The sequence below is a fragment of the Pan troglodytes genome, chromosome 5, assembly GCF_028858775.2.
Source record: "Pan troglodytes isolate AG18354 chromosome 5, NHGRI_mPanTro3-v2.0_pri, whole genome shotgun sequence".
In the NCBI taxonomy this organism is placed as follows: domain Eukaryota; kingdom Metazoa; phylum Chordata; class Mammalia; order Primates; family Hominidae; genus Pan; species Pan troglodytes.
The window spans coordinates 108,585,386-108,613,173 of record NC_072403.2 but is presented as its reverse complement, the minus strand read 5'-3'; the positions used below and the strand labels follow the sequence as shown (position 1 = coordinate 108,613,173).

The 27,788-nt window shown below is 37.2% G+C and overlaps 1 non-coding gene and 1 pseudogene across 1 annotated transcript; both read left to right on the top strand.

Annotated features, from left to right (window-relative positions):
- The first annotated feature begins 346 nt into the window (after positions 1-346).
- On the top strand, positions 347-24,944 carry LOC472077 (small ribosomal subunit protein eS7-like; annotated as a pseudogene).
- On the top strand, positions 23,826-23,964 carry LOC112209555 (U4 spliceosomal RNA). The gene has a single exon (XR_002944394.1). It is a non-coding gene; the product is annotated as a U4 spliceosomal RNA (small nuclear RNA).
- Positions 24,945-27,788: the final 2,844 nt, after the last annotated feature.

Here is a 27,788-nt window from a genome sequence, read left to right as displayed (position 1 = left end):
GAACTGCCATTTATAAAATCATCAGATCTCAGGAGACTTATTCACTATCATGAGAATAGCATGGGAAAGACCCATCCCTGTGATTCAATTGCCTCCCACCTTGTCCCTCCCACAATATGTGTGAATTATGGGAGCTACAATTCAAGATGAGATGTTGGTGGAGACACAGCCAAACCATATCAGTATATTTAAGCAGATTATAGAAATAAAGGGCTTCCTGTGACTTCAGCAAGGAAGAGGGAGCTAAGGAGAAATCAGGGGTTGGGGCCCCTACCATGCTGTGTCACTGCTGCTTTGCCGATTCTCTGAGCTGGAATGGGGAGATACAGAGGAGTGAGTCTTGGAGATGAGTGGCAGAACCTTGGAGATGAGTGGCAGAACCTTGGAGATGAGTGGCAGAACCTTGGAGATGAGTGGCAGTTGGGTGATGGCAGATCAGGATAAACTCGGCAATGTCAGCAGCAGCATCCCTTGGCTGCTGGAAGTGAAGGGGCCAAAGCCTGGTAAGAATTAACACAAAAATCAGAGGCCTATGCTTGAAGTCTGAAGAAATCTGTCAGTCAAAATATTTCACTAGGGCTTGAATGCTGTTCAAAATATGTGGTGATATTTGTGGTCTATCTATTATATATCTTAAAATTTTATTTTTAAAAAATTTTTGGCCTTTTCTGAGTATGATCGTTTGCCTTGAAAAACAGCTACTGTTTCTTGGAGAATAGAAGATGGAGAAATACATGGTTCATTTACTAGAGACTATCAGCGTACTGTTGGCCTAAAAAACCCAACTATTCAGATAGTTTTTTCTTCAGAAAGGAAATTATGAATACCAGTAGAACTAATGGATTTTATAACGAATATAAAAGAAGACACACTATTCAATTATGAAAAATTTCCAGAGTAACTTTTTACAAGTGTAGGTATCATAGATGAGACATTCCAATATCATGAAATTTTTAATCCCAAAATCTTTACAAATCGATGGAGCAACTTCAACAAATTATAAGACCAACTTATATACCAGAGCAAACTCTTTTTTGTGATATTTTGTGAACTATTCCTAGAAAGATGTCTCAGTCTGGGGTGAAAATGATGAGGAATATCTTTTCTATTTAGATCAGAAGTAGCTGCAAAACATTTCCATACAAAAGATTTGAACTTACACAGAAAGCTTTTCAGTTGATTAAAGATGGTTATGAATTTCACCAAACTATTGTGGAGAATTTGATAATTCAGGTGCCATGATAAATGTGAAAGAAATGCTTGTTTCTATTCTTTCTGTATTTTTAAAGTTTCAGGAAAAATAAAGCCAAATTTCAGTAGTTTCGTAATACCACCAAATGGTATAATCAAACCCCAAGTGATAAACAAAAATGTCAATTTAACACTGCTTAGTTGGGACTTTCAATACAAAATGTCTAACTTTCATTTTAAAAACTGTGATGTATACTAGTTTTTTTGTGCTCCTTTCCATATTTTTCGTTTGATAAATGGCAGTTACTGGTTATCACATGCAAATAAAAGATTTTCTCCATTCTCAAGTATAACATTTCTTATCAAATCAAATTGTCTATTCCATTTGTAAACAACTTTATTTTCTGAAAGATTACAGCTGTACTCTCCAAGAGGTAAATATATAATTGGTGCAACTCATATAAATATAATATAAAATTCAGTGCAACTCATTATTAATTTAAAACTCCTTTTTCCCTAGTTTGTGGATGCTTAATGCTAATTTGTGTATGTCAAAAGATGCATACATCCTACAAAAACCATGTTAAATTTACTTTTATTCTTTAAAGTTTGTTAAGTTGTGTTAGCCCAACATGTGGTCTATCTTGATGACTATTCTATGTGACTTTGAGAAGAATGTGTGTTTCGCTGTTTGATGAAGCATTCTATAAATGTTAATTATATCCAGTTGATTGATTTAGTTCAACTACATCCTCACTGATTTTTTGCCTACTGTATTTGTCAATTATTGATTAGACAGATGTGGAAATCCAATTATAATAGTGATTCATCTATTTCTCCTTCAAGTTCTATTACTTTTTGCCTTATGTATTTTGATGCAGTGTTGTTAGATGCTACACTTTAAGGATAGTTATGTGTTCTGGAATAATTGATATTTTATCATTATGCAATCTCCCTTCTTATCCCTCATAATTTTCTTCACTCTAGAAGTTGACTTTGTCTGAAATTGATGTAACTATTCCAGCTTTCTCTTGATAAATGTGTAGTAAGGTATCTCTTTCTCCATCCCTTACTTTTTAATCCATGTCTTTGCATTTAAAGTGGTTTTCTTATAGACAAGATATAGTTGGATCTTGTTCTTTTAAAATCTACTCTTACATAGCCTTTGCCTTTTAATTGGTATATTTACATCATTCACATTTAAAGTGCGTATTGATATAGTTGGTTTAGTATATATCATATTTGTAACTGTTTTCCATTAGGTGATCTACTCTTTGTTTTTTCATCTTCCAGTCTTTTCCTTTAATCTCCAGTTTTAATTTAGCATTTTATGATTCTATTTTTTCTCCTATCTTAGCATATAAGTTCTAAATTTACAACAAACCTAAGTCCACTTTGAAATAAAACTATAACAGTTTATGAGTAATGCATGTACTTCCCTCCATCCCTTATAATATAGTTGTCATTAATTTCATTTATCTTTAAGCTATAATCACTGAATATATTGTTGCTATTGTTATTTTGAGAAAATTTTTATCTGTTAGATCAATTAAGAATAAAAATATTTTATTTTCATTTATTTTTATCTGATACTCCTCCTTTCTTTATGTAGATACAAATTTGACCTACATAATTTTTCTTCTCTCTGAAGAACTTTTAAGATTTCTTGCAAGGCAGGTATACTGTTGACAAATTTTCTCAATTTTTGCTTCTCTGAGAAAGTTATTTTTTCTTTACTTTTGAAGGGTAATTTTAGAGATTAAATAATCTAGGTTAATGATTTTTTTTCTTTCAACACATTGAATATTTCATTTTACTCTTTTCTTGCTTGCATGATTTCTGAAGATTAATCTGAATGTCATTCTTATGTTTATTCCTTTACAGATTAGGTAATTTTCTTCTTCGGGTTCTTTTCTAACATGTTTCTTGATCTTTGGTTGTTGAATTTGAATGTAATATGCTGAGGTGTAGATACTTTTGTATTTATCTTGCTTAGTGTTCTCTGAGCTTTCTGGATCTTTAGTTTTTTGCTTGTCGCAAATTTCAGAAAATTATTAGCCATTTTTAAACGGGAGAATATCAATGACAGAAAAATATCTTAAAATCAACAAGAGAGAAAAGATAGCTTATATACAAATAGTGACAACTACAGAGCAACATTTCTTATATGAAATAGGTACTTGAATACAATGTGTTTATTAATGAGCTTGGGCTTAATGGATTACTGGAATAAGATGCAAGGAATAGGAGTGAGTTGAAATGTTAACTGTTACATACAGCTAAGAATCTTTTGGTTCATGGAATTATTGTTCCAGATTTCTCATCCTTCCCTGTATCCATATCTTTTGATATGGGATTTTGTGGTTTCTCAAAATAGAAGTGGAATATATTTCCATGGCCCATTGGATGTGTGACTTTGGCCAATAGAATATGGACAAGAATAAAATATGCCCAGTTCAGATGGCAAATCTTAAGAGGCACTGTGTATTTCCACTTACCTTTTTGTGCTTCTATCATTGCCAGGAGAAGATTATGCTCTGTGTAGTCTGTTGGTCCCAGAAAAATGAGAACAACGTGGAACACACTTAAATCAATTCCACAGTCGGGAGCCAAGTATAGATGAGCTTGGAAGAACCATTCAAGCAGCCCTACAAATGGGTGAACCATATAAAAGATTGTTGTTTGAAGACATTGAGTTAGGATCTTTTTGAAGCATTATTACTATAACAGCTAACTGAAACCAAAGGGCTAGACTCTCAGATTAAGGCAAAAGAAAGCATGTTCCTTTTGGCAGATGGAGAAAAAAAATTCTAAAATTTAACAATTATGATGTAATTCTTAGCAAACTAGGAATAGAAGGGAACTTTCTATAGTTCTATAAGGGGTACAAAGAGTATCTACAAAATAATAAAAAATAAGACTATAGCACATAAGATACTTAAGGGAGAAAAGTTGTAAGAATCTTTTGTATGGTAATAGATAGCACAGGGACAGACGCTCACTACACCACATCTAATCTACATTGAACTACAGGACTGAGTCAAAAGACCCCAAGACCACTCTCAGGCTTGATGATTCACTAGAAAGAATCACAGAACTCACAAAAAACTGTGGTGTTTACAGCCACATTGTACTACAGACAAAGGATACAGGTTAAAATTAGCAAAGGGAAAAAGTAGAAGGGGTGAAGTCCACGAGAAACTCAATTTCCCCCAGGTAGTTCAGTTCAATCATTTCAGCCATTAGGGTAATTCCCCTTCTTGTTTATTGCTTCAGTGGCATAAGACATGCCAAATGGCCAGGTAAAAGTCTCAGCTTTGACATCAGGGGATTCATTTATGTGTTCCCAGTGGAACCATTCCCCCCAGACCTGCAGTTCTGATGTTGTGTGGCATATTAGTGAGAAGGTTTACTCTACTTTCACTCGTTGATTCTTGGACCATATATTTTGAATATAGGGGAGAAAACACCATGTATTTGTCTCCTGTAAGACAAAGAGGGTGTGGTCTTCCAACTGAAGCTATTTTTAATAAGCCAATTCATCTTTCTCTGAGTCCAACCACTTCTGGAAGATGAAGTATGTTGTATGACCAGTTAATTCTTTGTTCATAAACCCATTGCTGCAGTTCTTTACTGTAGAATAATTTGAAGCAATGCTTTGCAGAATACCATGGTGGAGAATAAGGCATTCTGTGAATTCATAGGTGGTGATGTTGGCAGAAACATTGTGGACAGGGAAAGAAAATCCATCTCCAAAATATTTGTCTATTCCAGTGAGAATGAATCTCTACGTCTTCAAAATAAAAGGGGCCTAATGTAATCAACATGCCATCAAATGGCTGGCTGTTCCTCCCAAGGAAAGATGATATATTGAGGGCTCAGTATTGAGCCCTCTCTGTTGTTGGATTCAACATTCAACATTCAACAGCAATTGTAGCCAGGTCACCTTTGGCAAAAATAAGTCCATGTTGTTAAAACCACGTATACTGTCTATTTCTTGCAGCGTGGCTACTTTTTTCTTAGGCCTATTAAGCATGCTCTGGGGTATCTGGGGAAAGGAGTGACTGACAGTCACAGAATGTGTTATTTTGTTCACTTAATTAGTGATTGCTTCTTTTGCAGTGGATGCCCTTTGGTGAATATTTTTTTAAATGGGACACAGCCATTTTTTCTCTTTGAGGCAATTCTGAGTGGTCTATTCACATAACATTTCCCCAGACTTTTTGTTACTGATATTCCAACCCTGTTCTTTCAAAGTCTCTGATTCATCCATTTAAACAATTAGCAACAACTTATGCACCAGTGTAGATCTTTACTTTTGGCTTTCTTTCAATTCAGTAGACAATCAAATGTCCCATTGAAGTTCTATAATTTTTTTTTATTTTGCCACTGCCCATTAGGTCCAATTCTGTAGTTATCTTTCCCATTTTCAAACCAGGATTGAGTTTTTATTCCTCAGTCAACCGGTAATAAGAAACTACACATGAGGTTATAGGAGTAAATTGAAGGACAGGAGGCAATGAAGAAGTCAGTGTAAAAGGAGATTGATCCACCACTGCCTGAGCCCAGTCTTTTTATATCATTTTTATTTGATGTAGACTGAAGGCTACAGAAATGTTTGATAAAACATTGACTTGAAGATAAAATATTTGTAAAAGTCCAGTTAGGAGATTAACATTATAGTAGCAATGATGACAAACAACATTGACCGCAGTGTGTGATAGATTCTATTAGAGTGCACTTGAGTACTTAGAGAAAGAAAATAAGCTTGGCTCAAATCACAGTTTGAGAGCCAGAGAATTCCACAGCATTCCTAAAAGATTCCTAATTTCTTGAAGTTACAGGGCAGATACTACTGAAAAATCATCTCTTTCTCCTCAAATTGAGGTTTTTCCCTCAGACACCTTCTATTGGCAGAGCCTAGTATCAAATCAGCTGGCAAAGAAATAAAGAAGTTTGCAGAATTTAGATCTAGCACCACAAAGTAAGGAAAAAGCAAGTGGGTTTGGCTCTGAGAGACAATAAAATATGGGCTTGAGACAACCCTATAGCTGGAACAGATAACCAGTTTGAAATTGAAAGAAGTAAATCCAATTTTAACTGGAAAAATATCATAGATTGCTCTGTGATTCGTAAGAACTTTGACGTTTGTGTAGAAAGGGGTGAAAAGAAATTTATGATTTAACTACTTAGCTTTGTAGTCATTTTTCTAAGTATAGAAATCATAACCTTAAAATAGTGATAAATGTAGATCACCACCAATTTATGCAATTTCAGAGATGAAAAATATTTTCTTGTTTGTTTGTTTGCTAGTCCATCTTACCTTTGGCATGTCTGGATTACAGAGTATTTGTATTAGTCTACCGAATTCAAGCCAAAATCCTTTATTTTGGGATTATGTGCTTACATGAGAGTAGAATAAGGACTTAAGGAGAGGTTGATTAAGTAAAGTCAATTTTGAAAAAATATTTAGCCACAAACTTGCTGTTTTTTTATTGGGCAAGTGTACTGACTCCTTGAGCTCTTGGTTGTCTTATCAACAAAAGTTTATAACTTCACACCTATGAAAGTACCTCATAGGATTGTCCTCACTTTATACTGGAAATAGAAGAGGTATCTGTCAGAATAATATAATCAGAACCACATTTCCAGTTACTTGTTTTATCAGTCAAGTGGTAAAGAAGAGAATAACAAAATTGTCTTTTAAGTAACCCTTATTACAAACTTTTAATTCTGAGAATATGTAGATGCACCAGTGTTTGTGGGTTTTATAGTAATGGGCCAGGTTATCATTTGTAGAGATTTTTCAACTGTCATTTTTAAATGTATGAGAAATGTCACAATAGAAGATTTGGAGAGTATTAAGCTCATTAAAAGGCATAGAAGAAATGGACAGTATTTAGCTCATTAAAAGGCAGAAACAGTAAAATACTAAATATCTTTTTAAAAGATTTAGCTGTAGCACTTGTGAATTTCTAAGTTTTCAAACTCAATTATTTTCACATCCATATTCATGATGATGTAGTTTATCTGTAAATGCTACCCGCTAGGTTTATTTTGGATGCTCTTGCTAACACCCTGACAAGCACTGAACTTGTAAAGTCGTCTTTACAACTCAGTAATGTGGAACCAAAGATTTGGCGTGGGGATGGGGAGAAGGCAAGAAAAAAAATGATACTGAGGGAAAGGGTCAGATATTAATGTTCAAATATCAACAGGAAAAGATATCAGTGGTCAGACATGAATCAGAAATTTGGGGAAATAAAAATCACTAAATACACTAGTGATTGGGGCACAAGATATTTAATTCACTGTGTTAAATTACACAGTTATTTCAAAGAAGAAAAAAATTTCCAACTGTATTAGAAATATATTTCTCAAAGATTGTTTGAGATGTTTCTCAAAAATTGAGATATACTTATCAAAGATTATACCTTAAAAGGGTGCATTTGCCTCTTTATTTAAAGAAATGGATATGTCTAAGATCACTGAAGGATTAATAATCATGCCTTTTGACCTAGGACTTTAGTTTCGATTAGTGTATTTTCTCTCATTTCTGTGAAAAGAGAGACATTATGATAGAATGATAAAAATATTAAACATGAAAACTAGATTTTGGTGACTTTTAGGGCAATCTCTTTAGATACAACTTAATTCAATCAACAGGAGGGCATAGGGAAACCTACTCCACTTATTAATTTAATTTTCTATTTCTCATGTCACCATTTTTTCAGCTTTTTCTTTTCAAAATGCTGACATTTGGGATAGATGTTTGTGTACGTGAAAGAAAGAATAGAAAGAAAGAATCTGTCTAATGTTTAAAACTGATCATAATCTGTAAAATAGTTTCTTTTTGCAATCAATAACATTAGTAACATTTTAAAAAGTACATTCAAATATGTCTAAAAGTAACAATATCAGTTAACAATTATATCACCAGTTTGTTCATTAAATTGGGGAAGTGAGAAGTTTGGATTATTCTTCCATTTTATATTACACTTAACAGAATAGATGACATGTGTAAACTCTTTCTGTGTTTAATTTTTTAAGAAGAAAAGTGAATGTTTAAAATGATTAAGAAACAGTTATCACACCAATGTTCATCATGAAACTGGTCCAATTTTTCCATAGAACTGAAATTTGAGAAACTTAAATTTGTCTTATCTGAGTTCCTTTGACTGCCAGGTCTCCTGGGTGGTAGTGGGGAACTGAGGCTTTCCAGATCACCACACCAGACAGTAAGATATACCTGCTGCCTGTTGATTGGCTTGTCTTTCTTACTTCTCTCTAATTTCCATTTTCCACATGTGATTACAGAGAGATGCTAGACCCCCTCATTTGACTACCTGATGCCTGTTGACCAACTCCATTTCCTTAACCCTACTGTTTTCCTTCCATGCTATATATTAATAAAGCTCCAACTTTAGTCAGGGGAGAGAGATGGATTAGAGACTGGTCTTCCGTCTCTCTGGCTGACATCACACATCATAATGCCTTTCTTCTCTTACAATACTCCTTGTTTCAGTTATTGGCTTTCTGTGCAGGAAGTAGCAGGACCTAGGCCAAATACCTGGCATTCGGCAGCAATAGCAGCATTACTCACAATAACCAAAAGGTGGGACAGCCCAAATGACCATCAACAGATAAATGAATGACAAAATGTGATTTATACATACAATGATATATCCAGTCATCAAAAAGTATAAAGTTATGACACATAGTATACCATGGATGACCCTTGAAAACATGCTAACTGAAATAAGCCAGCCAAAAAACGACAAATACTGTATGGTTCCACTTGTATGAGGTACCTAAAGTAGTCAAATTCATGGAAACAGAAAGTAGAATAGTGGTTCTCAGGGGCTGGGGGAAGGAGGAATAGGGAGTTATTGGTTAATGTGGTTTTCTCTTTGCAAGATGAGAAAGTTCTCAAGATGAATGGTGGTGATGGGCACAACAATGTGAATGTGATTAATGCCGCTGAACTGTACACTTAAAAAATGGTTAAAATGGTAAATTTATATATAGTTTTAAATTTCAGCTTTTATTTTTGATACAGGGGATACACATGTAGGATTGTTAGATAGGTCATAAGTGTAGTCCCAATAGGTAGTTTTTCAACCCATGCCCCCCACCCTCCCTCACTTCTCTAGTATTCCATGGTGTTTATTATTCCCATGTTTATGACCATGTGTGCTCAATGTTTAGCTCCCACTTATAAGAGAGAACATGTGGTATTTGGTTTTCTGTTCCTGAGTTAATTCACTTAAGATTATGGCCTCCAGCTCCATCCATATGGCTGCAAAGGTCATGATTTCATTATTTCTATGGTTGCATAGTGTTTTATAGTATATATGCACATTTTCTTTATTCAATCCACCATGATGGACACCTAGGTTGATTCCATGTCTTTCCAGTGTGAATAGTGTGATGATGAACATATGAGTGCGTGGTTCTTTTTGGTATAATCATCTATTTTCCTTTAGGTACATGTCCAGTAATGGGATTACTGCCTGTGTTTTAAGTTTTTTGAGAAACTTCCAAATTTCTTTTCACAGCAGTTGACCTAATTGACATTCCTACCAACAGTGTATAAGCATTGGTTGTTTTTTGACTTTTTAATATAGTTATTTTGACTGGTATGAGATGGTATCTCATGGTGGTTTTGATTTGCATTTCTCTGATGATTAGTGATGATGAGTGTTTTGTAATATGTTGGTTGCCTATTGTATGTCTTCTCAGAGAAGTGTCTGTTCATGTTCTCTACGCATTTTTTAGTGATTTTTTTTTCTTGTTGATTTGTTTAAGTTCCTTATAGATTCTGGATATTATTAGACCTTTGCATAGTTTGTAAATATTTTCTCCCATTCTGTAGGTGGTCTGTTTATTCTGTTGATGGTTTATTTTGCCATGCAGAATAAATGTTAAATTTCAGTTATTTAGTTTAATAGGTCTTTTGCAACAAAAAATGAAATTGACAAATGGGACCTAATTAAAGAACTGAAATTTGAGGAACGAATTCCCCGAAAGCAATTCCAAAAAAAAAAAAAAAAAAGTGAAATTGGCAAATGAAATTAAATTAAAGAACTGAAATTTCTCATGAATTAGTTAGTTTCTCATGAACTAGTTTCTCAAATTTCAGTTCTTGAGTTTAATTAGGTACCATTTGTCAACTGCATTTTTTTGTTGTTGTTGCAGCAATTGCTTTTGGAGAATTAGCCAAAAATCCTTTGCCAAGACCGACGTCAAGAGCAATATTTCCTATGTTTTCAACTAAGATTTTTATAGTTGAAGGTCTTACATTTAAGTATTTAATCCATCTTGCTTTAATTTTGGTATATGGTGAAATGTAAGGGTCTAGTTTCATTCTTCTTCATATGGCTAGGCAGCTATCGCAGCACCATTTATTTAATAGGGAATCCTTTCCCCATTGCTTTTGTTGACTGTGTTGAAGATTAGATGGTTGTAGATGTGTGACATTATTTCTGGGCTCTCTATTTTATTTCATTAGTCTGTTTTTGTAATAGTACCTTGCTCTTTTGGTTACTGTAGCTTTGTAGTATAGTTTGAAGTTGGGTAATGTGATGCCTCCAGCTTTGCTCTTTTTGCTTAGGATTGCCTTGTCTATTTGAGCTCTTTTTTTGGTTCCACATGAATTTTAAAAGTTTTTTCTAATTCTGTGAATAATTTCATTGGTAGTTTGATAGGAAGAGCATTGAGTCTGTGAAATGCTTTGGGCAGTATGGCCATTTTAATGATATTTATTCTTCCAATCCATGAGCATTGCATTTTTTCCCATTTATTTGTGTCACATGTCATTTTTTTCAGTAGTGTTTTGTAGTTCTCCCTATATGGATCTTTCACCTCCTTGGCTAGCTGTATTCCTAAGTATTTCATTTTGTTTGTGGCTATTGTAAAAGAGACTGTGCTCTGGGCCGGGTGCAGTGGCTCACGCCTGTAATCCCAGCACTTTGGGAGGCCGAGGTGGGCGGATCACAAGGTCAGGGGATTGAGACCATCCTGGCTAACACAGTGAAACCCCATCTCCACTAAAAAATACAAAAAAATTAGCCAGGCGTGGTGGCGGGTGCCTGTAGTCCCAGCTACTCAGGAGGCTGAGGCAGGAGAATGGCGTGAACCTGGGAGGTGGAGCTTGCAGTGAGCCGAGATCGGGTCACTGCACTCCAGCCCGGGCGACAGAGCGAGACTCCGTCTCAAAAAAAAAAAGAGACTATGTTCTGGATTTGACTCTCAGCCTGGATTTTATCATTCTGCAGAAATGCTACTGATTGTTGTACATTGAGTTTGTATCCTGAAACCTTGCTAAAATCGTTTATCAGTTCTGGTAGCCTTTTGGCAGAGTCTTTGGGGTTTTCTAAGTATAGAATAATATCATCAGCAAAGAGAGATAGTCTGACTTCTCCTTTTCCTATTTGGATACTTTTTATTTCTTTCTCTTGTCTAATTGTTCTCTCTAGGACTTCCAGTATTGTGATGAATAGGAGTGGTGAAAGTGGGTGTCCTTGCCTTGTTCTAGTTTGCAAGGGGAATGGTTGTAGGTTTTGCCTTTTCAATATGATTTTGGCTGTGAGTTTGTCATAGACAGTTCTTATTATTTTGAGGTATGTTCCTTCGATGCCTCGTTTGTTGAGAGTTTTTTTCATGAAGAGATACTGGATTTTACTGAAAGCTTTTTCTGCATCTATCGAGATGATTATATGGTTTTTGCTTTTAATTGTGTTCATGTGGTGAATCACATTTATTGATTTGTGTATATTGAACCAACCTTGCATCCCAGGAATAAAGCTTACTTGATCATGGTGAACTAACTTTTTGATGTGCTGCTGGATTGGCTTTGCTAGTGTTTTGTTGAGGTAATTTTTAATCTATGTTCCTCAGGGATATTTTCCTGAAGTTTTCTTTCTGTGTTGTGTCTCTGCCAGATTTTGGTATTTAGCTGATGCTGTCTTCAGTTAGGGAGGAGTCTCTCCTCCTCAATTTTTTGGGAACAGATTGAGTAGGATTGATAACAGTTATTCTTTGTAAATCTGGTAGAATTAGGCTGTGAATCCTTCTGGTCCAGGGCTTTTTTGGTTGGTAGGTTCTTTATTACTGATTCAATTTCAGAGCTTGATACTAGTCTATTCAGAGTTTCAATCTCTTCCTCATTCAATCTTACAAGGTTGTGTGTTTCCAGGAATTTATCCATTTTCTCTAGGTTTTCTAATTTGTGTGCAAAAAGTTGAATAGTATTCTCTGAGGAGCTTTTGTATTTCTGAGGGGTCAATTGTAATGTCATTTTTGTCATTTCTGATTGTACTTATTTGGATCTTCTCTCTTTTTTGTCTTTGTTAATCCAGCTAGCAGTCTATCAGTCCTGCTTATATTTCTGAAGAACCTATTTATGGCTTTATTGATCTTTTTAATTTAAATTTATTTTTTATTTTCATAGTGTTGGAGTCTTGCTATGTTGCCCAATCTGGTCTCAAACTCCTGGTTTTAAGCCATCCTCCCACCTCAGCCACCCAAAGTACTGGGATTACAGGCATGAGCCACCATACTTGACCTCATAGATCTTTTGTATGGATTTTTCCATCTTAACTTCATTATGTTTTTCTCTAATTTTAGTTACTTATTTTCTTATGCTAGCTTTGGGGTTGGTTTTCTCTTTTTTTTTTCTAGTTTGTTTAGGCTCAAAGTTAGTTTGTTAATTTGAGACCTTTCTAACTTCTTGCTGAAAGTCTTCAGGGGTATAAATTTTCCTCCTAACATTGCTTTGGGTACATCCCAGGGATTTTGTTAAGTTGTGTTCCAATTTTCATTAATTTCAAAGAATTTTTTGATTTCTGACTTAATTTCAATGCTCACACACAAGTTATTTAAAATCGAATTGTTTAATTTCTATGTATTTGTGTAGTTTTGAGAAATCTTGATATTGAATTCTATTTTTATTTTACTGTGGTCCACAAGTATGCTTGCTATGATTTCAAGTTTTTTAATTTACTGAGATTTTCTTTATGATCAAGCAGGTAGTTGATCTTAGAATACATTCCGTGTGCAGATGAGAATGTATATTCTATGGTTGTTGGGTGGACTGTTCTGTAGATGTCTATTAGGTTCAATTAGTCAAATGTTGACTTTAAATCCAGAATTTCTTTGTTAGTTTTCGTCTTGATGATCTGTCTGATGCTGTCAATGGGGTGTTGAAGTCTCCCACTATTATTGTATTTTTGGCTAGGCATTTTTTTTAGGTCAAGAAGAACTTGTTTTATGAATCTGGGTATTCAGTTGTTAGGTGCATATATATTTAGGATAGTTAAGGCTTGTTGTTGGATTGTACCCTTTATAATTATGTAATACCCTTCATTGTCCTTCTTAATTTTTATTGGTTTAAAGCTTGTTTTTTTCTCATATAAGAATAGTGACTGCTGCTCTCTTTTGTTTTCCATTTGCATGGTAAACCTTTTTCTATCCTTTTATTTTGAGCATGTGGGTGTCATTACATGTGAGATGAGTCTCTTGAACAACAGATGGCCTAGTCATTTCTGTTTACCAAGATTGCCACTTTGTGTCTTTTAAATGGGATGTTTAGCCAATTTACATTCAAGTTATTATTGATATGTGTGATTTTGATCCTGTCACTGTGTTGTTAACTGGCTGTTATGTAGACTTGATTGTCTAGTTGCTTTATAGTGCCTGTGGGCTATGTGCATAAGTGTATTTTTGTGGTAGCAGGTGTTCTTTTGGTTTCATGTTTAGCACTCCCTTCAGAACCTCTTATAAGGCTGGTCTAGTTGAAACATATTCCCTCAGCATTTGCTTATTTGGGAAGGATTTCATTTCTCTTTCACTTACGAAGCTTAGTTTGGCAGGATGTGAAATTCTCGGTTGGAATTTCTTTTCTCTAAGGACACTGAAAATAGGCCCCCAATATCTTTTGGCTTGTAAGGTTTCTGCTGAGAGGTCTAGTACTAGCCTAATGGGGCTACTTGTACATAGCTTGACCTTTCTCTCTAGCTGCCTTTAAGATTTTTTCTTCTGTGGTGACTTCAGTGAATCTGATGACTATGTGCCTTGGGGATTGGTCCTCTTGTATAATATCTAGCTGGGGTTCTCTGTATTTCTTGGATTTGCCTGTCAATCTCTTAGTGAGATGAGGGAAATTTTCACAAACTGTATCCTCAAGTATATTTTCCAAGTTGCTTATTCTCTCTCCTTCTTGCTCAGGAATGCTAGTGAGTCATAGATTTGGTCTCCTTACATAATCTCATATTTCTCATAGGTTTTGTTCATTCTTCTTAATTCCTTTCTCATTATTTTTGTCTGACTGAGTTGACTCAAAGAACCAGTCTTCGAGTTCTAGATTCTTTCTTTAGCATGGTCTATTCTGTTGTTAATACTTCCAACTGTATTATGAAATTATTATAGTGAGTTTTTCAGCTCTAGAAGTTCAGTTTGGTTCTTTCTTAAGATTGTTATTTTGTAGCCTGAATAACATGGCAAAACCCTTTCTCTACAAAAAAATACAAAAAATCAACTGGGTGTGGTCACGTGTACCTGAGCCTGGCAGGTTGAGGATGCAGTGAGCCCTGATTGTGTGACCACACTCCAGCCTGGGTGACAGAGTGAGACCCTGTCTCAAAAAAAAAATAAATAAAAAATGATGGCTATTTTGTCTTTCAGCTCTTGGATCATCTTACTGGATTCTGTGGATTCTTTTGATTGGTTTCAACTTTCTCCTGAATCTTGATGACTTTCCTTGCCATCTGGCGTTTGAATTTTATGCCTGTCATTTTAGCCATTTTAGAATGGTTAAGAACCATTGCTGGGGAGCTAGTGGACTCATTTGGAGGTAAGGGGACACTCTGGCTTTTTAGATTGTCTGAAATTTCTTGTGCTGATTCTTTCTTATCTGGGAGAATTGGTGTTCCTTCAACTGCGGTTTAAGTTGAGTATATTCAGTTAGCTTCATTTCTGGATGCTTCTAGATGGCCAGGGCTCTGTAAAGGAACTTTATATTTGGGTCAGTTCTTGCCCTTGGTTCCACAGGTGTATATATTAGTGGGATAAACTTTTGGTGTTGTAGGTTGGGCTGGAATCCAGTAGATGGCACTTAAGAATAATGGCCAGTAGCTAAGCTAATACCCAGTAATGTGACTCTTTTGTACTACCTTGTATCACAGGCATGCTCTGTGGTGGCAGGGGAGAGAGACAGCCCCCTCACCAGTCCACTCTTGGGCCTTGGGGGAGCCCCTCTGATGGCTGGTGCTGTACCCACATTTTTTTATTAGGTGCTCCATGTGGTGGGGTCTCCTTGGGCAGAGGCTGTGGTAGGGAGATATGAACATAGTCTCTGAAATGGCCTTGAGGAGGAAAACACACTCTGTTCCTTCTCTGCCCCAGGAACCCATGCATCTCACCCTTCTCAGTGGTCTGAGGATGGGGGCTCCTTCTCCACCTGAGTGCCAGCCACAGATCTTGGCTTTGTACTCTTGAGCTGCCCGCTACAGTCCTGGGGGCACTGGGATGCTGGCTTGGGTCTGGGTTGTGTTAGTGGTGAGGGATCCAGTGTGTTCCAGGGTCCTCAGGAAAGTACTCAGGTGCAGTGACTCACTAAGTGTGGGCTGCAGGGGCTGCACTGTGCACCCACTCCTGCAGGGAAGCTAGGCATAGACCCTATGAGGGAACAGTGGGCAGAAGAGCTTGCAGAGCAGATGCCCCCAGTCCTGTGGTGAAGCTGGCCCCCCTTCTCTTGGCTTAGAGGTCAGCTGGGGCCTGCACCTCCTGGAGGGGAATGGCGAGCCCTGGGGGATGGGCCTCTGTCCTCACTCTCTGTTGGAGAGCCTAGTGTACAAAAGCTCCCAGGCTCCATGCTGTCCAATGGCCTGTCTCTACATGCTCTCTAGGGAGATCCCCCACTAGAAGTCCATGTCCATGGGTATACAGAGTCCCCTGTAGCTAGGATTCCAGAGGTCTGCAGCAAAATTGAGCTGTCCCTCAGTTCCCTCACTCACCCCTTTCTCAGAAGCAATTGGAGCTGGAACTAGCCCTGGCATTCAGGTATCCTACACAGGATTCCCAGCTCCATCCCTCTTCTGCCTTGGTTCCTGCATCACTTCTCCATCCACCCTCAGCATTTTCTCTCTGAAGATCTGCCCAAATTATGGTGGTTTACTCAATAATTCGGTCTCTCTCAGTAGGAGTGGCATTTTTGGGACTGCATCTAGTTGGTCACTTTGTGTTCAATTTGAAGAATGTTTAGGACATATTTTGCTGGACAGCTCTTCAAAGCACACTGCTGAGCACTTCTACTGGGCCCATTTTGAGACTGAAATTGTAGAGCTTTTGAGAAAATAAATGTGAGCTAAAAGCTTGAATAGACATTCTCATTTCAATATTTGTCATTTAAAGTATCCTTCATTATTATCAATATAAAGTGAAAATGCCATACCCACAGTTGTGCTGCCAATCATTTTCTCTACTGAGCTAAAGACTCACAGAAATGGGATTTTTATAGTAGCCTCCAGAGACTCTGAAGTTACAGTGCTATCTGCAACCCAAATAGGAATGTATCTACCACTGGCAAAATGAATTAGTATGACTAAAACTCAAATGAATCCCATTTCTACCCCCTGCTCTCTTCCAGAGTACTTATCTTATTTTATTGTTATTGCTTTATAAATTTCCTGCCTTTGACATTGTAAGCTAAGCAAGGGAACAGTCTATATATACATTATTTTACATTGTTTTCACAGTATTTAGTACAATGTCTGGTTCATGGTAAACTGTTAATCAGTATTTGTTGAATGTGTGTGTGAGTGAATAATAAAATGAATCATACCATGATCTCAGTTGCTAAAACAATGCACTATTAAATGGAGGGCAAAAATTTTACACTAGAGAACTAAAGCCCACAATATGAATAATCCAGTGATCCACTTTCAAACAATGGTCAATGGCTGAGCAAGCAATATTTAACCTATTGGGAAATTTTAAAGTTTAGTAATTAATTAATCATCCTTCAAAAAGCACTTATTGAACACCTATTATGTACTAGTTCCTGGGATAAGCTCTAGGATAGTAGTTTCTAACAGAACAGTACTCAACTCCCACTCCCATCCCCAGTTGTGTTCTGCAATTTATTTGATTTTTCTTTTTGCTGTCTATCATGATATTTGGTGGCCAGGAGCCAAACATTCTAGATATCTTACAATTTGTAGGATAGTCCTTCACAATGAAGAACTATTCCAAGTTCCACAAGATTTTGAAATATTTTGCAAGACATTTAAGTGCCATATTTCACTCAATGTAAGATGCCATTGATTTTAAGATGTACTATAATTGTATATATAACTGAGAAGGAGGAACACTGCAAATTATACTATGACACAATTCCTTCAGTATAGTTCTGCACAACACACACATCAGTCTCAACAGCTCTTGCTCTTCTGAAATTTCTTTTAACTACTCTGAGCAACCTACAAATACTCCTCCTTTTCGTTACTCAGATGGATCTACAAATTCTTCTGCCTTCTGTTGCAGTGAATGGCATACGATAGTTAATCTTTGCATATATTTCATTATGAAAATGTAAGACATTTATTCATGGTGTCTTCTTTTTTTAATTAAAAAAATGTGCTCTGCCAGGTGTGGTGGCTCACGCCTGTAATCCCAGCACTTTGGGAGGCCAAGGTGGGTGGATCATAAGGTCAGGAGATCGAGACCATCCTGGCTAACACTGTATTTGTAAAAATACAAAAAAAATTAGCCAGTCGTGGTGGCGGGTGCCTACATTCCCAGCTACTCGGGAGGCTGAAGCAGGAGGATGGCGTGAACCCGGGAGGTGGAGCTTGCAGTGAGCCAAGATCGTGCCACTGCACTCCAGCCTCGGTGACAGAGCGAGACTCCATCTCAAAAAAAAAAAAAAAAAAAAAAAAAAAATGTGCTCTAGCAGTTCAAGGTTCCTCTGGAAAAAAATATTGGATGATAGTTATTCTTCCAATGATGAATACTTTGTAATTTCAAAATGATGTCCACTTTCCTGCTTCCACGCTTGTGAATAATTATTTGTATTGATGCTGATTCATAATATCATCTCTTTAAATGACATTTTATATAGCAATTAAACTCAACACATGTAATACCTGCAAAGCAGATAACCCAATTGAAGTGATGAGGAAATGAACAACTGATCAAGTTTCCTCATCTTGGCTGCAACCTGATTGAAAGAGACTGTAAGAAGCCATTGACTGTAAGATGAATTTTCTAATTTCAAAAAGATTAAAATGTGTCTAGAGACAATAGATGAAAGATTTGTTTTTGTAGTTATTTGAGTCCAGAGTCCAACTCCATTTAACTCAAATATGCTGATTTTTTTCAAGAATGCAAATATACTACGTAACTTGCAATAAGATTACCCTTTGCTTTGTTCAGTCTCTTTAGGTTTGAGTCTCTTAGGTCACATACCTATAACTGCATTAGGAGCTACTATATTCGATGTGATTCTTCATATAGTTGCAAACATCTGACTAATTTAAGACTTGTCTTCATCAATGATTTAGTCTCATTTATTATACATAATTTTCTTATTGCTCTTATACTATACTGAGGGCATTTTGTTGATTTGAGAACAGAATGCTGATTTATAATATTTATAGAAATATATAAAACATATTTCAAAAGACTATAGCTACATTGTATATTGTGATTGATAGTATTTAAATACTGCTAAAGTGATATTGTTTATACAACACTTGAAATTCACTCACCTTCTTCATACAGATGTAGGTTTGAAATGCATGCATTTTTTAAGGGTATATAAACTTTCAATCTTCTTATCTTTTTCATACTGCTAGAATTTTTATACATTCTTAATCACATTAATGGTATTGTTTTTCTAAAAAGGTGAGCCTTTTTTACTAAAAGAATTATCCCCAGTGGAAGCTGTTCTTAATGATGCATAGTAACTGATAGGATACTAATGTGGTTTTGACCTAGTTCTTTTTTCATTTGAAGCACAAATAAAAATCTCACCAGGGCAGTCAGACCATCTCCAAAAGACTGATCAAACCCTGAAAATATGCAAAGACATTTCAGACGAACATTTCTAATTTTAATAGTTAGATGAATGCCATGACCTTTAATCTGAATATCTTCAGCTTTAACATCACTAATTATCTTAACTTTTTTAATGTTCTGAACTTGTAGAAATGTCTAATTAATTTTCAGTGGCTCAATGAGATTTAGGTATATATGAGTATCTTCCAAAATATGTAGAGTCACTTGGCTTCAGGTCTATGATATGTGGGATCATGTGATGCTGAAAAGCACCAGGGCCCCACGTTTCCTGACCCCTGGTAAAGTTCACTACCCATCAAACTGATAACTAACATGACACCAGAACGATCAAAGGGAGATTTTTTTGACTTCTAAGCACACTTGATGATTCTTTTGTCATTGTGGTTGGTTTTCATTGTGTCAATAACTTTTGGCAGTTGGTCTACTCCTTAACCTGAATAATCAGGATTAATCTGTTTGCATTCTGTCTCCAATGTCTCCACTGATGTCTTCCATAAGCTGGTTCCAAATATGCATCTCCTGGTGGGGAACCCGAGACTGCCCAAAAAGATTTTGAGATCCATTGGCATTCCAGATTTTTACTCCCTTGGAGGCAATTACCTAGCATCTGTGTATAAATCGTATATATAACATAGTACCACAGTAACTCCTCCAAACACCTCTGCAGGATACACGTTTGGTTGCCAGCAAAGAAAACTCTTCTGTTCAAGGCACTGCATGCTGAACATGCACAGGGTGTTGGTGAGTCCTCCTGAAGCCAGGGCAGAATGTGCTTGATCTTCTCTGGGTACTGCAGTTGGCCTCAGAGATGCAGCCCTGGCTTCTGGCCCAAGAAGGTGAATGTCAGGAATCTGTGCTACACTCTTGCTGCAAAAGCCATCAGGCCTCTTGGTATTTGAAGCATGTTTTTATGTAGGATATATTAACTATGGATTTCATTTTAGGAGAGTAAAAGGACTAAATATACTTATAAATAGGAGGGCTTGGTCTGATAAGATTGAGAACCACTGAACATAGATATGCTATTTCTGCTAATAGTTCATTGAAGAGTAGACATAGACAATTGCAGCAAAATGGGAAAAGTGTGGCAATAGCGGTAAGCACACAGTGCTATAAAGGCACACAGGAGGGCACTTAGGATGGATTGGGGAAGGGCCAGGCAGGGCTCCCTAAGGGAGGTGATTTTTGAGCTGACCTATAGAAAGATTTGGAGTTATCTAGGTAAATGAGGGTTATTCTAGTTAGATGAAAAATGCCTTGGTGGTGTGAGATGGCATAGCATTTATAAAGATCTACAAATGGATGAAGTAGTTGAATCAAGGGAAACAGTAGTGTTTTGATTGGATAAGATGCCAGGTTGTTCACAGGCAATTATTGCTCCTGCCTCCTGAGACTCCATTAAACTGAAATAAATCATTTCCCCTTTCCCCTGACTCCCATGTACAGTCGGTGTAAATCCACAGAGAAAAAGGGAATGAGAGAGGGGATGTTAGTAGATGAAAGATTGTTATAGTTTGTGAATTTAGGAAGTTCATAGAAGCAGAAATGTTATTTAAAATATTTAAAAATAAGTACGATGCAGGGCCCAAGCAATCAGAAAGAACTGCCTGTTGTCGTGCAGAAGAGTTTCCTGAAAACCCTCTGCTGAACCAGTTGTGTGCTGCACAGTCTCTGTCACCCCTTGGCTTATCTAGATGTACTCTTCACTAAGCTTTTAGAGCTGAGAGGACTCCCTTGCTTTTTGACTACCTGATGGTTCAGCTAAAGGAGGCATCAGGGGTATCAGGATCATTATTCTATTGGTTCTTTCCCTGCTGAGCCATGGTTTTGTGTGCCTTCTATCCTCTACCTAGGACCACAGTTTCTGAAGGGTAATCCATTCTATAGCTATAGCTTTGCTTAGCTGCACCAACAGTTTCCTTTCTTGCCTCTTCAGGCTTAGAGGAGGTAATAGCTTTCTAATCTTGATGATTCTGGTGTCTTGTCCCATCCCTTGTTTGTTGGTTTCCCTTAACCCTCTTCATGCTGCTGTAAATGCTCTCTTCATTAAATCCTTCAATGCTCCCATTTTCTGTGCACCATCTGCTTCCTGTGAAGAGTCGTGTGGGTGCATGTGAAAAGGGGGTTTCCCAGGGAGAGGATGTGGTGGGGTGTGTGTGTGTGAGGGATTCTGGAGAGGTAGCTAATAACCAAGAAGGACAATAGTATTTCTATTTCATGAACTGTCATGGCTAACCTGGTGAATGTCAGTTAGATATCAGTTCTGGATAGGATAAAAACTACGTACTTATCAGTGTAGAAGCTTATACAGAAGAAGAAGGGCTTTTTTTTTGGTCCCCCCAAATGCACAAAGGGTCAGGATGGTATATATTTCAGAATATAGGAAGTAAAGTCCGGAACTAAAAATGGTACAAACAAAGGAATGGCTTACACATCTGAATATGGAACTGGAATCTCAGCTCTTATTTCTATCCAATAACTAGTTGAACCAATAACTAGATTTGTAGCTTTCAGACAAAAGATTGTAGGTTCTTTTTCTATAGGAATTAAATAGTGAATACTTGAAATTAAGGGAAAATTTAGTAATATTGATTGAAGAGCTGCACTCAAGGATGGTTGATCTCTATTCCTTTGTTCCTATCTGGCCTTTGTTGCACATATTCCAATCAGGAGACAGGAGAACTCTTCTGGAAAATAGAATGGCTTCAGGGAAAATTCTTCACATATTAATGTTTAGAAATCGCCAGTGAAAATGTGATTCGCACTGGGTCAATCCATAGTGAAACATGTGAATTGACATACTTCATCCGTATCAGTAAGCTGCCTGTTAGCTTTTTAAGCTTTCATTTTTAGTATGTACTCAAACCAAAGATCTCTTGGCATAAAAGTAAAGCTAAAGACAAACAAATAAAATAAACATACAGAGAAAGTGCCCACAGCAAAAAAAATGCATAAATCAGAATTAACCTCTCCCAAATAAAAATTTCACAGCTCCAACTAAAACTTTAAGGTTTGTGAGAACATACTGTAACTATTAAAAAGTCCCAGAAAACAACTTTAAAAATTAACATACAGGTAAATTTAAAAATCAGGTGGCTAGAATTATAAAAAAGAAGGTTTGGAACATAAAGTCAAGAAAATTTCTCAAAATACAATAAAAACAGAGGTGGAGGCCAGGCATGGTGGCTCACACCTGTAATCCTAGCACTTTGGGAGGCTACGGCGGGCGGATCACCTGAGGTCAGGAGTTTGAGACTAGCCTGGCCAACATGACGAAACCCCATTTCTACTTAAAAAAAAAAAATTAGTTGGTTGTGGTGGTGCACACCTGCAGTGCCAGCTACTCGGGAGGCTGAGGCATGAGAATCATGGAGGTGGAGGTGGAGGTTGCAGTGAGCCGAGATCACACCACAGCACTCCAGCCTGGGTGAAAGAGCGAGACTCTGTCTCAATTAAAAGACAAAAAACAAACAAAAAACAGAGGTAGAAGGCTGGGCGCTGTGGCTCACACTTGTAATCCCAGCACTTTGGGAGGCCGAGGCAGGCGGATCATGAGGTCAAGAGATCAAGACCATCCTGGCTAACATGGTGAAGCCCCGACTCTACTAAAAATACAAAAAATTATCCAGGTGTGGTGGCATGTGCCTGTAGTCCCAGCTACTTGGGAGGCTGAGGCAGGAGAATCACTTGAACCTGGGAGGCAGAGGTTGCAGTGAACTGAGATCATGCCACTGCATGCCAGCCTGGCAACAGAGTGAGACTCTGTCTCAAAAAAGGAAAAATGAATAAATAAAACAGAGGTGGAAAATATTAGAAAAAAGAAGATACTTAGAAGATAAATATAGGAAGTTCCACATCTGACTAAGCTCCAAAAAGAAAGAAAAAATAATGAAAATGGAAGAAAGGAAATGATAAAAATGAAATACAGTAAAATATCTTAGAATTGAAGTATATTAATATCCAGATGTAGAAGCCTTACCAAGTCGCCAGTGCCAAGAATGGAAACGACCCACACGAGGACACTTCATAGTGAAACTGCAGAGCACAGACATAAAGTAAATTTCAGAACACAGATATAAATACCTTCTGAGTGTTAGAAAAAAAAGACACATGTAAAGGACTAGGAATCAGAATAGTACCAGACATCTCAAAGAAAGTCTAGGAACAATGACAGAGTAGAAGATGGTTTTCAAAATTCTAAGGAAAAGCTCACTCACTCTATCTATCTATCTATCTATCTATTCCTCCATCCATCCCTCTCTCTCTATATTAATCCATCCATCAATCCATTTCATTATGTATGTCTGTCTATCTATCTATCTATCTATCTATCTATCTATCTATCTATCAATCATCTATCCATCCAGCCACCCTCTGTCTGTCTGTCTGTCTATTGGTCTATCATCTATCATCTATCTATCTTTATCTTACTGAGAACTTGATACTTAAAAATGAAAAGAACAGATGAAGACCTCCTCATGGAACCTTTGTTAAGCGATTAATGGAGGATGTGTTCCAGCAAAATACGGGAATAAATCAAATAAGAGGAAAGCATAAGCTTTGCACAGTGGCAGTATGGTAGCCAGTGAGGTTTATTCCAGGTGCAATTATTGCTAATTGATAACGTTTCCCAATATCCCACCATGACAACTTGAAACATAGTCGGTACCGGCAATTTTTGACAGTCTCTAGTGACCAAGATTTAAAAAAAGACAAAGAAAGAGGCAAACATAGAATCTAGGGAAGCATGTCTCTAACAAAGGAGAGTAGCAAAAGAAGTGCCTGGCTGAAAACCATTCAGAGGGCCTAGAGAGCAACCATCCTTGTTCAGAGCAGGAGAATGAAGGCCCTCATGATGCAGAGCTCCATCCAGAAAAAAAGTAGACCCAATGGAATGGATGAAATTGTCGGTGGTAACTTAGAGATGAAGGAAAGTATTAACAACATTTAAATGAAAATTAGGCAAGCAAAAAAAAATAAGAATTTTTAAAAAGGTGACACAATAGTGAACAAAAGGCTCTACAAAAAATAATGTATCGATCCTCTTCCTAAGCTGGCGCTCAGCAAGGAAAAGGCCATATTCAGTTCCAGCGCCAAGATCATGAAGCCCAATGACGAGAAGCCGGACGAGTTCAAGCCCAGCATCTCCCAGGCTCTTCTGCAGCTGGAGATGAGCTCAGACCTCAAGGCTCAGCTCAGGGAGCTGAATATTATGGCAGCCAAAGAAACTGAAGTTGGTAGTGGTCGGAAAGCTATCATAATCTTTGTTCCCGTTCCTAAACTGAAATCTTTCCAGAAAATCCAAGTCCAGCTAGAAGCGAATTGGAAAAAAAGTTCAGTGGGAAGCATGTTGTCTTTATCACTCAGAGGAGAATTCTGCCTAAGCCAACTCGAAAAAGCTGTATGAAAAATAAGCAAAAGCATCCCAGGAGCCGTGCCCTGACAGCTGTGCACGACGCAATCCTTGAGGACTTGGTCTTCCCAAGTGAAATTTTGGGCAAGAGAATCCGCATGAAACTGGACGGTGGCCTGCTCGTAAAGGTTCATTTGGACAAAGCACAGCAGAACAATGTGGAACATAAAGTTAAAATTTTTTCTGGTGTCTATAAGAAGCTCACGGGCAAGGATGTTAATTTTGAATTCCCAGAGTTTCAATTGTAAACAAAAATGACTAAATAAAATATTTTCACAGTAAGAAAAAAAGAAAATAATAATAATGTTGTGATAACTTTTTCTTTGCAGCGAGTTATATTTTCTGAATCAGATTATATGGATTCAACTAAAAGTAGCTTTTAACTATATTTAAGAAATAAGAGAGAGGAGGTGAGAGTACAGAAGTTAAATGCACGTGTGTCATATATGGAAATTTAAAGATAAAGTCTGAAGTATTGATAAATCTAGATAGAGAAGTATATACCTATGTAGAAGAGACTTCTAGAGGTCGCCCAGAAGCTGTCTCTCCTTGTGCAACAGGAGGCTTTGGTACATGGCTGGCCAGTGCAAGCAATACTTCTCCACCCTCCAGGCTGGGATGAAGTTTTGGCTCATGAGTTGTACATACACGTTTCAAGTGACAGCACCTGAAATCCTTCAAGGAACAGCATGTCCATGTGCCCTTTGCCTTTTTGTCTTTGTTTATTTTCCCCATCTTGATTTCTAAAACATAGATTCTACCTCAGACTGTGAGGACAGAGGCTACATTCTAGTGGCAGTGGAATGTGAACTGGGAGAAGTCTGGCTCTTTATACCGCAAGTCTTTTATGTAAGAGAAAAACTCAAAAACAAAAACCCTGTCTTTCTTATTTGAGGCATGGCTTTGAGCTTGTCAGAGCCAAACCTAAACTCTTTTAGCATAGTATAAGAAATGTGAAGGGAACATCAGGAACCAACTGAAATGATAAAAAATGGTTGTCTCTGGAGAGTATATTTGGCACTAAGGAGGGACAAAGGAAGGAGCTACTGTTTTCCATTATAAACTTCAGTAATAATAAGCCGAATATGAAATTGCTATTTAGTAGACTGAAATTGGTTAAATATCAGTGATTTACTATGCTTCAATCTAATATATAAATTTTAAACCAGGTGCATGTATTGGTATGATTAAAACATCTTTGAATACAAAAGAAAGAAAGAGGAGACTGGGTAAGTAGACAGGAATCTAATCTTGAAAGACCTACTATGTCATAGAGAGGGTCTGTGGTTTAACGTGATCAGATTGGTGTTTTGAAGATGATTCCCAAAGTAAAATGGAGAGTATATTTTATAGTATAGCTCCATTGTATAGTAGCTATAGTAAATAATTTTAAAAGAAGCCTTTATAAAGCAATCAAGGCAACAAATAATGAAAACTAAACTAAGGCTGTTGCAGAGAAGATGAGGTTAAGAAATATGTTATCAATCAGAGAAAGAGAGCAGGAGATGGAAGAGAGGCAGTCTGGCAAAGTGGTTAAGAATCTGAATCTGAAGTCCCTTAGACTGTCCGTTATCCTGTGTGGCTTTGGCAAGTTTCTGTAATCATGCTGTGCTTCCTGTTCTCATTTATAGAATGGGGATAACAATTGTACCTCCTTTTTAGACTTGTAGTGAACATTACATGCAAGAGCACATATGAAAATCATACAGAAGTGGTGAGAGTGCACGTTCTTGTCTTTTTCTGCTTCTCAGGGGAATGCTTCCAGCTTTTCCCATTCAGTATGATGTTGGCTGTGGGCTTGTCATAGATGATTCTTGAGTACACATGGACACAAAGATGAGAACAAGAGACACCGGGGACTACTAGAGGAGGGAGGGCAGTGGGGAGGCAAGGGTTGAAAAACTAACTGCTGTGTACTATATTCACTACCTTGGTAATGGGATTATTCATACACCAAACCCCAGTGGCACGCAATTTACCATGTAACAAACCTGCACGTGTACCCCCCAAACCTAAAACAAAAGTCGGAAAAAAAAGGAAAAGTAACAAACTGCCTGGTGCAGAATAAATACTGAATAAATGTGAGCTACTATTATTACTATAGGTTGCTTCATCCATTGGAGGAAGCTCAGGAGAATGCACAGCCTGGGCAGTAGGAAGATACTAAACTCTATTCTGGAATGTGGCGTTTGAGCTACTGGCTAGATCTAAGAGGATTTGTCTGATAAAGAAGATTGACAGGACAGAAGTTGTGCTACAAATAGGATTCACTGGGACCCACGTGGAACTTGAAGCTATGGGAATGAATTCGTTCTACATCTAAGAGGAGTATGTAGAGTGAGGAGAGAGAGGGAAAAAATAGAAACACCAATATTTAAGGAAAAGGGAGGCTTCCAAAGAAATTAAGAGTAACAAACCAGAGATTTGGGAGAAGAGCAAGTGGGGAACATTGGGAAGTAACAATTTGCAGGAGTGTTTCGGCATGCCCAAACTGGAACTGGATGTAGACAGGTCCCTTGGCTTTAGCAACTAAGTGGGTGATCACCATGTTGGTGGTCCGAGGAGCTCAGGAGTCAGAGGGCAGAAAGCAGAGGTGCTGCCAAACATGATGAAAGCAAACTGAGCCACTGGGAGCAGACTCTTCTTTCTAGAAGCTTGTCTGGGAATGAGAAAACTGGAAGAGATTTGACAGTGTTTGCACATGTAAATAAATAAGACTTCAGAGAGGAAGGAAAAAACCATAAAATAAATAGCACACATGAGAAAGCAGGGACCCTGAGATCTGTTCTTTTCTGATTTTCCATTTTGCCTTCTCAGATAAGTAGAATGTGTGACAACAAAAAGACGAATTATTATTCTTGGCACTTAATTATGTAAGATCTGTTTCAAAGCCTCATGGGAGAGTGTTTTGTCCTGTTATATATTCTTTTTCAGTATGCTTTCCTAAAAAGTAATAACAGCATGTGCAAAGAAACACTGAGAGAGAAATCAATCTGAAACAACATCACGTCTAGAGATTATTTTCTATGCCCAAACAGAAATAGCTCTTTTTGATAGCTTTTCCTATTAACATGCCACTTTTAGAAAAAATAGGAAAGTGCTGTGC